The sequence below is a fragment of the Jaculus jaculus genome, chromosome 8 (genome assembly GCF_020740685.1).
Source record: "Jaculus jaculus isolate mJacJac1 chromosome 8, mJacJac1.mat.Y.cur, whole genome shotgun sequence".
In the NCBI taxonomy this organism is placed as follows: domain Eukaryota; kingdom Metazoa; phylum Chordata; class Mammalia; order Rodentia; family Dipodidae; genus Jaculus; species Jaculus jaculus.
Genome location: NC_059109.1, coordinates 81,284,339 through 81,297,351, shown reverse-complemented (window position 1 = coordinate 81,297,351; position 13,013 = coordinate 81,284,339). Strand labels below are relative to the sequence as shown.

General features: G+C 41.3%; 1 pseudogene; it reads left to right on the top strand.

The window, feature by feature from the left end:
* Window positions 1–13,013, top strand: part of LOC101608317 — a 57,419-nt pseudogene that overhangs the window by 15,360 nt on the left and 29,046 nt on the right.

Sequence of the window (13,013 nt, the reverse complement as noted above, 5' to 3'; positions counted from 1 at the left end):
CCCAATTTGGGGGAAATTTTCTTCTATGATTTTGTTGAAGATGCCTACTATGCCTCTGGAGTGGAGTTCTTCTCCTTCTACTATGCCCTGAATTCTTATATTGGATCTTTTCATAGTGTCCCGAATATCTTGAAATTCCCACTCATACTTTTCTATACGTTTGTCTTTCTCTTTGTTGGACTGCATTAGGTCTGCCACCTGGTCTTCTAGCTTAGATATTCTGTCCTCTCCCTCATCCATCCTACTGGTGAGATTTTCTACAGAGTTTTTTATTTCATTAACTGTGTTCTTCATTGCTAGTAATTCTGACTGGTTTTTCTTTATTATTTCTATTTCCTTATTTATGTCTTGTATTGCCTTCTTTATTTCATGAAATTGGTGTCCTGCGTCTTCTTTGATTCCTTTGATTTCCTCTTTGATTTTGATTTGTTCTTTAACCTCTTTGAACATATTTATAATCATTCTTTTGAACTCTTTCTCAGGCATTTCCTCTAACTCGTTGTTACTGGAGGACATTTCTGATGTATTAATACTTTTAGGTGGATTTATATCGTCTTGCTTTTTTGTGTTTCTTGTGTTATAATGTATATGTTTTTGCATCTTGGATTAAGTTAATGCTTGGATTTTCTAGCTAGCTGTGTATTCTTAGTTGTATCAATTGATTTGATGTAATATATTTTCAGGGTAGGAGCTTAAGGTGTTGGGTGTGGCTTTTAAGACTCTCAGCGTATCTACAAAGATGTTCTTAGGGGTTGAGTTTCCCTGCTATAGGAGCATTCAAGCAGGCTGAGTGGAATAAAATACAGGTAGATTCTAAAATTTAACAAAACACTGTACACATTCAATCAAAAACAGCCCCGAGTATGTATGCAAGAGTAGTTATTATTATGACCAGATCCTCTATCAACAAAGAGGTTAAGATTTCTGGTCTGTTGAGGGATCCAAGTCAGCTTGCGACCAAGTGAGACCCTTCCCTGGTGCAATCCCAGTTACCTTGGATGATTTTGGTGTCAGTCAAGTTGCTGGCTAGGTCGTTGGGCTGCTGTTCTGATTTCTGGAGTTGGGCACTGGCTTTTCCTGCGGGGCAAACTGAGCCTGGCAAGTGTGGCCCTGCAGATCAGTACCCCTGCTGCTGGAACTGCTGCTGCTCCAGCTGCTGCTGCTGGGTCTGCCGCTGCTGCCGCGACTGGAGCTGCTACTGCTGGGGCCACTGTTACTGGTGCAGGAGCCACTGATGTTCCTGCCGGACTCTGCTCCTGCTTGGGTCCCGCTGTCGGCTCAAGTTGGCGTGGCCGGGTCCCGGGACCACTGCTCTATTCACCGGAGCTGGGATCAGGTGGTGGGGGAGGGGAGGGAGCCGCAGCTGCTCTGGTTCTCTCGCTGCTCCACGTGTTCTTCTATCTCATGGTCTGCTCCTCCGTTGCTCACTGCCGCTCTCCCCTCATGTGTCCTGAGTTGCAGAGAGTGCGGTGTGAGTGGAAGTTCCCGCACCTGGCTTTTCCTGTGGCAGAAGCGGAGCCTGGCGGCTTTCTGGTGCACTGCCGCTGCAGCGGTTGGCCGAGCTGACGGAGCCGCTTTTGCCGGCCTGTGCGGGCTCTGGATGCTCTGGAACTCTTCTCTGCTGCCGCTTCAATTTCCTATACACCTCACTTTTTAGTAAAAGTGTGTATTTTGCTGAGTTTTTTGGTCTTTTTCCCCCCTAGGCTGCTTTGGCGTGGTACCTACGCCACCATCTTAACCGGAAGTCTCATAGTAGTTTTAATCCGCATTTCCCTGTTGGCCCTGTTCTATTTTGATGTCATCACTTTTTCTTCCTACTATGCCTCAGCCACTTTGTGTTTGAAAGAAAGTATTATAAAGCACTCTTACCACCCCCCCTTGGCTCTTGTATTCTTTGACAATGGCCCCTGATCCTTGGAAAGTATAATAGAGATGTCTCACTTTGTGCTGAACACTCTACTGTCACTTCTAAGCACTTTGATGAGTTTTGAATTTCCCCACTGGTCACCATCATCTGAAAAGAGAAGCTTTTCTAGCCAAGTGAGAGTAGCACTTATATATGAGCATAAACATATTTAGAGAGCAGTTTCTGGGCATAATATATCCATTTATCTAAACAACAGTAGTAGTTACCCCCTAGAGCTTATGAGTGCCCCAGATGTGAAAATGAGCACTCATGTGATGCACAAGGCTGCACTGCCACTGCTTCCTTTCACCTTGTCGCTGCTTGTAGGTGCTTGTGGCCACTGTGCCTAGAGGGAGGTGGCAACAGCCAGAAATGCTGGGAACCTTCTCTGGGGGAATATTATGAAGCTGGAAGCACCATTTGAAGACTATAAGAGCCAAAGAAGGGACAAGCAAAAGAGCTTTATGGATATTGGATAAGGATTGTGTACCTTATAGGGTTGTTACGAAGATTTAAACAAGATAAGTGGGGTTAGAGAGAAGCTTAGCAGTTAAGGTGCTTGCCTGTGAAGCCTAAGGACCCAGGTTTGATTCCCCAGTACCCATGTAAAGCTAAATGCACAAGATGGTGCGTGCAGCTGGAGTTCATTTGCAGTAACTAGAGACCCTGGCATTCCTATATCCTATCTCTCTCTCTCTGGCCCCCCTTTCTCAAATAAATAAATAAATAAATAATATCTTTTAAAAAAGATAAGTGGAAAACATTACACAATACTAGAGAGATAGAAAGAAATCAAGGCACCATTATGAATCAGATAAGAAAAGAAAAATAAGAGAAAATGGCATTACAGATCACCTGGGTTCTCCCAAGTTAAAAAAAAAAAAAAAAAAAGCTAACGGAAAGAGAAACTAAATGGGAACACCAAAGAAAGATTCATACTTATAGATGAATTCTCCACATCCCACAAGTCATGAAGAAAAGACATATTGATGAATATGAAAGAAAAATCCAAGTGAGTATTTTCCTTAGAAAGTATTAATCATAAATCAAGTGATAATAAACTAGAGGAGACTAACACGTGAACAAAGGAAGGAACCTTCACCAATTTCTCAATTTCTAAAGAGACTATACAACTTCTGAAAGGTTGAGGGGTAACATATCTCTTTCCTACTCAAGTTAAACCTGTATTGAAGGAAAAGATTTAATTACTCAAGCACAGACATGAACAGGGAAGACATTTTCTTTTGCCATACTCTTGATTGAAAGGCTACAAAGAAATCCAGAAACAATTAGGAAAAACTGTTTACCAAAGGCACTTGTTTTGGTTCCATTAAGAGAACTGGCAAATCAAGTAGCCAAAGATATAACTAGAAAACTCAGTGTGGTGTGTTTTCTGATGTCTTTCAAGTGTACAGTGGGCCTGAGGGAGGACCAAGAAGAACATAACTGAAATGGCCATAAATCTGCACATAAAGCAGAATGCCCAGTGTTTGCATGGGGACATTGCACAGCCACAAACAGACATTACCTGGAAGGCTTCAGAGAAGGTCGTTTCAAAGTTTTGGTGGCAACCAACATGGCTGTCTGAGGTTTGGGCATTCCTGAGGTTGACCTGGTGATTCAGAGCTCTCCTCTGCAGGATGGTGAGTCCTATATGAGTCCTACATCCATCGTTTTGGATGCACAGGTGGAGCTGGTCAAACAGAGATTTGTGATGTTTTTATCAGCCAAGAGAAAGAGGACAAATGAGATGTGTGGAACAAAAAGCAGGAATTACTTTTAGACATGTAGGTGCTCCTTCGACAGTGGATTTAGTTAAATCTAAAAGCACAGATGCCATCAGATCTCTGGTTTCTGCTTCTTATGCTGCTGTTGATTTTTTCTGACCATCAGCTCAGAGATTGACGGAGGAGAAAGGGGTGGTAGATGCATTGGCTTCAGTATTAGCCCACATTCCTGGTGCATCAAGCTTGAACCACGATCTTTGATCACTTCTGATAAGGGATTTGTGACCATGACTCTGGAAAGCCCAGAAGAAAAACAGAATGTCAGCTGTGCTTGGAAAGAAATTAACAGAAAACTGAGTAGTGTGGTGCTGTGTCTCACATAACCAAAATGTGTCTGTTGAAAGAAAATATGGCTGTTTGCTTTGATGTTCCCACAAGGAAATCAGAAAGGTTACAGGTAGAATGGTATGGTTCAGACTGGATACTCTCAGTACCAGCCAAATCACCTGAAATTGAAGAATATTACTTTGAAGAATATAAATTGAAGATGGGAACACATTTTCTAATTCCAGACAGAGAAGTGACTGGTCAAGTGGCAGGTCAGGCCATTGGGGCCAATCTGGCTGATCAGGTAGACAGTCAGCAAAGGAGCTGGCCAGGAAGTTAGCAAGATAGTAGAAGTGGGAACAGAAATTGATCAAGCAGTGGGGGCCACAAAGAGAGATCCATAGTTATATACCAGTGTGAGCTTGCCCATTTCTGCCTAATTATGTGCATTACCCACCACAAATCAAGTTATCACAGTTGAGGTATGTATCTATACTTTGCAAAGAAGTTGGTTGTATTTTTTTAAAAGAAATATTTCCAAGAATGGTTATAAACAAATCTACTTATCCAGCTACACACTTGAATAAAAATCTCTCCTTAAAAAAACAACAACAACAACAACAACCTGGTCCCCCAAACTGGTCCACTTGCTCTGCCAGAGCCAGATCTTCTAGAAGGGACTTCATGTCCTTTTGAAGTTTCTTACTCTAGTACTAGGAAGTGGGGGCATTTACAAGTCTTATTGGCCCTGGCCTCAGAGGGACCTCCCAGAGTGGGAACATTCTTAGAACCTATTGTTTAGAGGGAAAGAAAAAAACTCTCTCTATCCTTTTTGCATTGTTCTAATTTGTCGAGGCCTGCATGGGATCCTGGAGGAGCTGCTGGAGGTACCTAGTTACTAACACCTCTTGAGGCCCTCCATCCTGTGGCTTCCAGCCACCTTCTGGGTTTCAGTCCTTGATTCTGTGGTTCTGTGTTCTATTTGTACATGTGTGGGTGCGGTGCTGTATTTGGTCTTTAGCATTAGAACAAAAATCGCAGACAGGAAATGAGATAATGGAAGTTCAAAGCACAGGTACATGGGGAGAGGCTCATGGGTGCTGGAAGAGCAATAATTAGACCAAGTGATGGTGACGTCAAAATAATTTGGAGTGCTTGATACACATTTAAGTTCTACCCAGTACCCTGGCTCTCCCAGGTTGCATTAGAGCATGCATTTTTAACAAGCTCCCTAGGTGCTTTTAATTAAGGCGCTGTGGGGCGTTGGTTCTCATTCTTGATTGCCCATTGACGTCATTGGTTTTGAGTGGCATTGGCTTGCTAAATTCTAAACCAGTTCTAATTGTCTGTGTCTCCCTCTGCTGGTTATTATTAACATTGCATCTGGCTGTGAGTCAATACTCTTGGGTCTGAGTAGTTACCTGCACCTGTCCCTCTGACTCCCCAGAGAAAGAGGCCCCGTGTTCTTCCCTAGGAAACGCTCAGAGTCCTGAAATGAGTCTCAACCCATGAATCTTCCTAGTGCCATGGATTCAGTTCTGCTCAGAGCCTTTCCAATCAAAGGAGACTCAAATCTCACCTCCTTCAAGTCCTTCCAATTCCCCCCAGGCAGAATGAATTGTCTGCCCTGGTTCTCTCAGCTCATGGTGCTATAGGGTAGGAGTGTGGAGCTGCTTTTACTAAGAAGACGCTTTGTCAGATGTCCAGAGCTGATGGGAGTAATTGCAGCTGACCTTTACTGAGCACGTCCCTATACTGAGATGCCAGATCTATTTGACTGGATAGATGAGAGGATATAGGGATAATTATGGCAGCTTGCAGAGACTGGACTGACTTGGCTCTCACCAAATGAAAAACAAATAAGGTTGAAAACTACCTAACAAAACTAAATGAAGGAATTGGTCCAGTATTACATAGTCCATTAAGAGACAAAGCCACATCCTCAGGCAGTTAGAGGCAATAAATACAGTGTGTCTTGCTGCTGTGCCCATGCACATTTACCAACTTGACTATAATGATCAACTTTCATTTTGCCAAAGAAGTTGGAACCACCCAACAGAGCACATTCTAGGAGGCACTTCTGACTTACCCTGGTTTAGCAGTGCCACAAGGACTTAGTTCTTCCACCCTCTTCTACCGTCCTTGGTTGTTCTTTATGCTCACTGCTTCAATGTTTCTGATGGCTCTATGGACCCAGGAATCTTTCCCTGATTTTATGGCAACAAGGATATACTTACATGACTTAAACAGTCAAACAGATCCTCGTTCCTGGAACTTTTAATTGGGAGCTGGTGGAAAGAAGGAACACTAATTAGGGACTCCATTCTAGGGTACAATGGTAATAATGGCTTTGTTGGCCAAAATGGATTCTTATGCCACATTATTCTTATGGTAACTGATGAGATCCTCACCTGATGGAGCCTGTGATACAGTTTTTTAAAAAATTCATTTATTTACTTATTATAATTCCATAGTTATAGACAATAAGCCATGATAATTCCCTCCCCCTTCCATTTCCCCTTCGCAACTTCACTTTCCATCATATCCCCTTCCCCTCTCAATTAGTCTTTTATTTTCCTCCTATTATGATGGTGAGAATAATATATGCATTTAGCCAGACAATAGCAGGCTTTATACCCTTAAGGCTCATGACTGCCCCTCCCATAGGCTTTTGATTAGGTTTTCAGTACCATGCAGGTGTTCCCTCCCATAGAGTCTTCCAGTCCAATTAGAGAGCAGTTGGTTTCCCCAGAGCAGACATGCCACTATTGTACCTTTTGGTCATTTGGCCTATCTGGCCAAATTTGAGGCTTCCAGTGTCCACTGTCTTCACCACTGATGACTTCTGTCTCCCATAGGGCTGCATACAGTGCAGCTTTTTCCAGCTTTCATTTGTCTAGTCTACAGGAAGAAGGTTTTCAGCCCAGCACCAGCTTGATTTCTCAGTGACCTTGCTGCCCAGGCATGTGAAAACTTCAGTAATAGGGTTTTACCATCTGTTACTCATGGAAACCAAAGGCCTTGGCAATAGCTGTAATGTTTCGTAGGGAACAGGGACCTCCCTGGTTCAACTCACTGCTAGGTATCCCATCCCTGGCACTGAAATTTTTCTAGTAGCAATCTAAGGCTTCTGGATATGACATTATAAAATTTTTTTTTCATCTGTATTGTTCAGAATATCTTGAATTTTGATTGACCCTCTCCCTACCTCAATCTCTTTCCCTGGCCTCACTTAGGCATTCCACTCCCTGTAATCTGTTCTTCAACTTTCATATACACAATACCATCCCCTTAACTCCTTCCCTCTCCTCCCTCCCTCCCTTATAGCCTTTTTCTGCTACCGATTTTTGGTTTCAGCTCATACACAAGTCTAAACACTTCTAGCTAGGATCCACATATGAGAGAACATGCAATGTTTGGCTTTCTGGGTCTGGGTTACCTCACTTAGCATAGTCCTTTTCAGAGCCATCTATTTCCTTGCAAATTTCACTTTTCTTTACTTCTGAATAGAACTCCATTGTGTAAATATACCACATCTTTATTATTCATTCATCTACTGAGGGTCATGTAGGCTGCTTCTATTTCCTATCTATTGTGAATAAAACAGCAATAAACATGGTTGTGCAAATGTCTCTAAGGTAGTGAGAAGAGTCATTAGGATATATGCCTGGGAGTGCTATAGCTAGATCATATGGTAAATCTATTTTCAGCCATGTCAAGAACCTCCACACTGATTAACACAATACCAGACTACATGCCCCCAGCAGTACAGAAGGGTTCTCCTTTTTCTGCTTCCTTGCCAACATGTATTGTCATTTATTTTCTTGATGATAGCCACTCTGACAGGAGAGAGATGGAATTTCAAAGGAGTTTTACTTTGCTTTTCTCTGATGGGTAAGAATGTAGAACACCTTTTTAGTTGCTTATATGCCATCTGTATTTCTTCTTTTGAAAACTCTCTTTTTAGTTCCATAGTCCATTTTTTAATTGGGTTGTTTGATTTCTTACTGTTTTGTTTTTTGAGTTCTTTGTATATTCTGGATATTAATCTTCTATCAGATGTATAGCTGGCAAAGATTTTCTCCCATTCTTCAGGTTGTCTCTTTGCTCTATTCATAGTGTCCTTTGCTGTACAAAAGCTTTGTAATTTCATTACATCCCAGTGGTTGATTAATGGTTTTATTTTCTGAGCAATTGGATTATATTCAGAAAGTCATTGCCTATGTCAATATGTTGAAGGGTTTTCCCTACCTTTTCCTCTAGCAGTTTCAGAGTTTCAGGTCTGATGTTAAGGTCCCTGATCCATTTGGCTTTGATCCTTGGGCATGGAGAAAGACAAGGATCTATTTTTATCCTTCTATTTATAGATATCCAGTTTTCTCAACACCACATGTTGAAGAGGCTGTCTTCTCCAATGAATATTTTTGGTGTTTTTGTCAAAAATCAGATGGCTGTAGCTGCCTGGATTAACATCTGGGTCCTCTGTTCTATTTCAGTGATCTATGTGTCTTTGTGCCAGTACCATGCTGTTTCTGTTACTATGGCTTTGTAATATAGCTTAACATTGGGTATGGAGATACCACCAGCCTTATTTTTGTTGCTTAAAATTGTTTGGGCTGTTCAAGGTCTTTTGTGCTTCCAGATGAATTTTAAGATTTTTTTTTTATTTCTGTGAAGAATGCAATTGGAATTTTAATGGGGATTGCATTAAATATATAGATTGCTTTTGGTAAGATTACAATTTCACAATTTTGATCTTCCAATCTTAGAACATGGCATGTCTTTCCATTTCCTAGTGTCTTCTGCAATTTCTCACTTGAGTGATTTAAAGTTGTCATTGTAGAGATCCTTCACTTCCCCACCACTGCAAACAAACTCCAGAATCATGTGCCACCATGTGCATCTGGCTTATATGGGTATTTGGGAATCAAACCTGGGTATTTAGGCTTTGCAGACGTGTGCCTTAACTGCTAAGCCATCTATCCAGCCCTGATTTATAGTTTAATCTTATTATGATCAGATAAAGTGTAAGGAATTGTTTCAGTTTTCCTATATTTTTTATGGTTTGCTTTGTGTCCTAATATATGGTCTATTTTAGAGAATGTTTCATGTGCTGCTGAAAAGAATGTGTGGATGAAATGTTCTGTAGATATCTATTAGGTTTATTTTTTCTATGACCTCATTTAATCCAGATGATTCTCTGTTTATTTTTTGCTGGAATGACCTCTCATTTGATGAGAGGGGGGTATTGAAGTCACTTACTACAACTTTGTTTGGTGTTATCTGTGACCCTAATTCTAGTAGTGTTCATTTGATGAAATTGGGAAGCCCCCATGTTGGGTGCATTTATGTTTGGTATTTTAATGTCATCCTGTTGGAGTATTCCTTTAATCAATATAAAGTGACCTTCATTATCTTTCCTAACTATGTTGGGTTGAAGTCTATCCTGCTTGTTTTCTAGGCCCATTTGCTTGAAACACAGTTTTCCAACCTTTTACCCTAAGATAGTGTCCATCTTTTATGGAAAGTTGAGTTTCTTGGAGGAAACAAATAGAAGGATTCTTCCTTTTTAAAATTAGTTTTTATTTATTTGAGAGAGAGGGACAGAGAGAGGTGGGAGAGAGAGAGAGAGAGAGAGAGAGAGAGAGAGAGAGAGAGAGAGAGAGAGAGAGACTGGGTACACCAGGGCCTCCAGCCACTGCAAATGAACTCCAGACGCCTGTGCCACCTTGTGCATATGGCTTACATGTGTACTGGGGGAACTGAACCAAAGTTCTTTGGCAAAGAACCTTAACCACCAAGATATCGCTCTAGCCCCAAGCATCCTGCTTTTCTTTCTTTTTTAAAATATTTATTTATTTATTTGAGAGAGAAAGAGACAGAGAGTCAGAGACTGAGAGAAAGAGAGAGAGAGAAAGGGAGAGAATGGGTGTGCTGGGGCCTTTAGCCATGGCAAATGAACTCCAGACACATGTGCCACCTTGTGTATCTGGCTTTATGTGGGCACTGGGGAACTGAACTCAGGTCTTTATGCTTTGCAGGCAAGTGCTTTAACCACTGAGCAATCTCTCCAGTCCTAAATCTAATATTTCTTTCTTTTTTAATTGAAATTATTATTTTTTATTAGATATGGACGTATTTAGTGTGTAAACAACACATGTTGGTACCATCCTTTCCCTCCTCCCTGGCCCCTTTTCAGAAGAGGTCTTCCTCATTGGGAATGCAGGTCAACCCTATGGGGATTGTGGGTCATGCATTATAGGGGGATAGGCAATGTCACTGTGCAAAGCATCCCAACTTGTGGCTCTAACATTCTTTCTACCTCCCCTTCCGCAAAATTCCCTGAGCCATGCTAAGAACATTTTAAGTCTACATCAGTGATGGGCATTTAGGAGCCCCTAGATCTCTGCGTTGGTAGGTGTTGAGAGTCCTGAGTATCTGTCTCCTTCACCCTTGTGCTGATATCAGATTCACTAAGAAAGCAGCCCTCTTGCTCATTTCCCTAATTCCTCTGTGGTTTCACCTGGGGCTGGGGTGAAGTGCACTGGGTCATTTATCTCTCTAGATCCAGCTCCTATCTGAAAAAGAGAAGCATGTTCTCCAACAGAGAATGAAGTCACACTGGTTAAGTGGTATAACCATTATTAATTTAGAGAGTTACAAGGGTTTAGACCCTCTTATAGCCCAAGGCTAGTGGGAGCTTGCCAGTGGAAAGCAGAATCATTATCTGGATGATTCTGACTTGTTTCCCAGTTCCAGATATGGTTTCCTTTCCACTGAATGGATCTGCTAGCTAATCCAAGAATAGTTGGTTTCCCACCATGGCTGTGTGCCACTCTTGCACTTGTGTGAGCATCACATCAGGTTGTTTGCTTCTGAGTCATTTAGACTTTGAGTTGCTTGGACAGATATTGGCCACTTTCCTCCAGTAGCTCATGTAGTGTCTTCCAGCACTAGATGGGTTAACTGTCTGGGGACTGGCTCTCTTCCAGTTTCCAGCCAGGTCCCTGACAAACCACTCACTAGAAGGTATCCCATTCCTGGCACCAAAATTTTCTAGTAACAATTTATGGCCTCTGGGAACAACATTATCTACCTCCATAGGACATTGTTGCCCTCTCTCATTGCTAGCATATGTTAGTTCTTGAAGAATTATGTTCCTATATAGCTTATTTATAACATCTATAATTTTTTTAAATTTATTTATTTGAGAGTGACAGACACAGAGAGAAAGACAGATCGAGGGAGAGAGAGGGAATGGGCACGCCAGGGCTTCCAGCCTCTGCAAATGAACTCCAGATGCGTGTGCCCCCTTGTGCATCTGGCTAACGTGGGACCTGGGGAACCGAGCCTTGAACCGGGGTCCTTAGGCTTCACAGGCAAGTGCTTAACCGCTAAGCCATCTCTTCAGCCCAACATCTATAATTTTGATTAACCGTCCTCCAACCCCTCATATTTGATGTCCCCTCCACTGACCCTTCTTAGACCCATTTTGCCTCTAGTATTCTGGCCTTCTAGTTACATATCTACTAAACCGTCCTCTTAGGGCTTCCCCTCTCCTCTCTGTATCATGACCTCTTTCTAACTCTTTGGCCTCTACTACTGACTTTTTAATTTTTTATGAGAGAGAGGAATTGATGTACCAGAGCCTCTAGCCACTGCAGTTGAACTCCAGATGCATCACCTTGTGCATCTGGCTTATGTGGGTTCTTGGGAGTCAAACTTAGGTCCTTAGGCTTTGAAGGCAAGTGCCTTAACCAGTAAGCCATCTCTTTAGCCCTACTACTGACGTTTACTCCAACTCTCATATAAATCCAAACATTTGAAACTATGATCCACATATGAGAGAAAACATGCAGCTTTTGACTTTTTGAGCCTGGTTACCTCACTTAGTACAGGTCATTAAGCATCATGGTAGATAATTAACAGAGAGGACAGATCCATCTACTTCCCTTCACCAGAGTCAGTTTTCATTGCTGACAAATGGGTTTCCTATGTCAGGTTCCTTCATGTCTTTGCTGAAACAAATTTCAGAGTTCACTTTGTTCACTACTATGTCATGGGACAAACCCATTTATCTTTCATAATATCTATCCTAACCTTTCTGTACTTTTTATGTTTATTTACTTGTGTCTGGCTCTGTTGGTAAATAAGCACCATGAAGCATTGTGTACAGAGCAGAGTTTCTAAAATACATTGTCAATGTCAGATCTATTTGCCTGAATTGATGAAAGGATGTGTAGATGGTGGTAGAAGCTTGTTTAGAGAGTGGACTGATCTTAGTTTCCTTGCTGAGTTGATTTCACATTGATACCTTTTCCCTCCATGTTGCTGATTTTCTTTTTGGGGACTTTCTCTTCTATGTGGCTGACTTTCCTCTGGAGGGCCTGGACTAAATTCACTATTTGTGTGAATCCTCTTTCAGCTCACTGTTCATTTTATGAGAAAACTTTTTGAAATCTTCCCCTGACATTTTACCTATTTCATTGTCTTTGAGTTCAGTATTTGAGCAGTTATAATCTGTTGCCGTGTCTCTTCATGTTTCTTGGATTTTTTTTTTTTTTTGTTACAATCTGCACATCTGTTGGTTTGGTGTTTTGGTATTCTGGATTTTGAGGGTGAGAAGTCCACTCTTGAAGGCTGAATCCCCTGTATTACTATTTACTTGGTGAAGGGGAAGCAAACTACTGTAGCAGCACCAACATCAAACCATACAAGAAGCACTTTAAAACCACTATCTCACCATAAACGACCACACAGCTGAAAATGGTAAAACTTCTGTAGACTGTGCTATGAAGTTATTTAGGCTAAGTGTGGAAATAGTAAATAAATGACATAAAGAAAGGAGATAGGGAAAGAGGATAAAAATAGATGAATCAAGGTTAAATAAAGGAAAAAGAAAGAGGAAGAAAAATATGCAGAGAAAAAGATTTAGAAAAAATGAAAACAAGGCAAAATTTAAATAGTGAAAAATATTGAAAGACAAAATTAGATAAATGTGGAGAGAAAAATTAAAAATATGAGTACTAAATTTAAAAATATGTATTTGCAAG